At 63.8% G+C, this 2500-nt stretch overlaps 1 non-coding gene across 1 annotated transcript; it reads left to right on the forward strand.

The window, feature by feature from the left end:
- Positions 1-723: 723 nt before the first annotated feature.
- Positions 724-842, forward strand: LOC141979735 (5S ribosomal RNA). Its single transcript, XR_012637129.1, has one exon. It is a non-coding gene; the product is annotated as a 5S ribosomal RNA (ribosomal RNA).
- Positions 843-2500: the final 1658 nt, after the last annotated feature.

Genomic DNA, 2500 nt, shown 5'->3' on the forward strand with positions numbered 1-2500 from the left:
CCCAAAAACGGTTAGGGGGGGCCTCATAAAGCCTCCGGAGCGAAAAAAAAAAAAAACGGAAAAAAGGATCGGGCCCACCCGAGGCAGGGGAGTCAGTAAGGGAAAGGGGACGAGGCGGCCCGGAGCCGGGTGCCCGGAGCCGGGTGCCGGCGGCCAGGATCGGGCCCCTGGAAGTCTGAAAAATTTTTTTCACCGACCCCCAAAGTGGTATTGGGGGGGGCTCATAAAGCCTCCGGAGCGAAAAAAAAAAAAAACGGAAAAAAGGATCGGGCCCACCCGAGGCAGGGGAGTCAGTAAGGGAAAGGGGACGAGGCGGCCCGGAGCCGGGTGCCCGGAGCCGGGTGCCCGCGGCCAGGATCGGGCCCCTGGAAGTCTGAAAAAAATTTTTTCACCGACCCCCAAAGTGGTGTTGGGGGGGGCTCACGAAGCCTCCGGAGCGGAAAAAAAAAAACGGAAAAAAGGATCGGGCCCACCCGAGGCAGCGGAGTCAGTAAGGGAAAGGGGACGAGGCGGCCCGGAGCCGGGTGCCCGGAGCCGGGTGCCCGCGGCCAGGATCGGGCCCCTGGAAGTCTGAAAAAAAAATTTTCACCGACCCCCAAAGGGGTGTTGGGGGGGGGCTCATGAAGCCTCCGGAGCGAAAAAAAAAAACGGAAAAAAGGATCGGGCCCACCCGAGGCAGGGGAGTCAGTAAGGGAAAGGGGACGAGGCGGACCGGAGCCGAGTGCCTACGGCCATACCGGACGGAAGGCCCCCGATCCCGTCCGATCTCGGAAGGTAAACCGTCCCGGGCCTGGCTAGTACTTGGATGGGTGACCGCCTGGGAATCCCAGGTGCCGTAGGCAGCTTTTCCCGCTGCGAGCCAGCTCTCTCCTTTTCTGGGGAACAAGGGCAGGGTCGCCCTGCCAGGGGCCCTGGGGCTGAAGTCCCTGCCGGCCACCAGGTCAACCCGGAGCCTGCCCCTCTGCGGCCAGCAGGTCAACCCCATACCGGCAGGGGGTTGACCTGGTGGCCGGGAAGCAGAGCGGCCAGCAGGTCAACCCCATACATTCAGCGGGTTGACCTGGTGGACGGGAAGGAAAGCGGCCAGCAGGTCAACCCCATACTTTCAGCGGGTTGACCTGGTGGCCGGGAAGGAAAGCGGCCAGCAGGTCAACCCCATACATTCAGCGGGTTGACCTGGTGGCCGGGAAGGAAAGCGGCCAGCAGGTCAACCCCATACATTCAGCGGGTTGACCTGGTGGCCGGGAAGGAAAGCGGCCAGCAGGTCAACCCCATACATTCAGCGGGTTGACCTGGTGGCCGGGAAGGAAAGCGGCCAGCAGGTCAACCCCATACATTCAGCGGGTTGACCTGGTGGCCGGGAAGGAAAGCGGCCAGCAGGTCAACCCCATACATTCAGCGGGTTGACCTGGTGGCCCGAAAGCAAACCGGCCACCAGGTCAACCCGGAGCCTGCCCCCGCGGGCAGGGGCCAAGCGGACCCCCCTCCGCCCGGGCTTGCCCTGCTCCGAGCCGGGGCTTAATCCCCGTCCGGCCACCAGGTCAACCCGGAGCCTGCCCCTCTGCGGCCAGCAGGTCAACCCCATGCCGGCAGCGGGTTGACCTGGTGGCCGGGAAGGAAAGCGGCCACCAGGTCAACCCCATACTTTCAGCGGGTTGACCTGGTGGCCGGGAAGGAAAGCGGCCACCAGGTCAACCCCATACTTTCAGCGGGTTGACCTGGTGGCCGGGAAGGAAAGCGGCCAGCAGGTCAACCCCATACATTCAGCGGGTTGACCTGGTGGCCGGGAAGGAAAGCGGCCAGCAGGTCAACCCCATACATTCAGCGGGTTGACCTGGTGGCCGGGAAGGAAAGCGGCCAGCAGGTCAACCCCATACATTCAGCGGGTTGACCTGGTGGCCGGGAAGGAAAGCGGCCAGCAGGTCAACCCCATACATTCAGCGGGTTGACCTGGTGGCCGGGAAGGAAAGCGGCCAGCAGGTCAACCCCATACATTCAGCGGGTTGACCTGGTGGCCGGGAAGGAAAGCGGCCAGCAGGTCAACCCCATACATTCAGCGGGTTGACCTGGTGGCCGGGAAGGAAAGCGGCCAGCAGGTCAACCCCATACATTCAGCGGGTTGACCTGGTGGCCGGGAAGAAAAGCGGCCAGCAGGTCAACCCCATACATTCAGCGGGTTGACCTGGTGGCCGGGAAGGAAAGCGGCCAGCAGGTCAACCCCATACATTCAGCGGGTTGACCTGGTGGCCGGGAAGGAAAGCGGCCAGCAGGTCAACCCCATACATTCAGCGGGTTGACCTGGTGGCCGGGAAGGAAAGCGGCCAGCAGGTCAACCCCATACATTCAGCGGGTTGACCTGGTGGCCGGGAAGGAAAGCGGCCACCAGGTCAACCCCATACAGGCAGCGGGTTGACCTGGTGGCCCGAAAGCAAACCGGCCACCAGGTCAACCCGGAGCCTGCCCCCGCGGGCAGGGGCCGGCATACCCCCGTCCGTCCGGG

The sequence above is a fragment of the Natator depressus genome, chromosome 28 (genome assembly GCF_965152275.1).
Source record: "Natator depressus isolate rNatDep1 chromosome 28, rNatDep2.hap1, whole genome shotgun sequence".
Classification (NCBI taxonomy): domain Eukaryota; kingdom Metazoa; phylum Chordata; order Testudines; family Cheloniidae; genus Natator; species Natator depressus.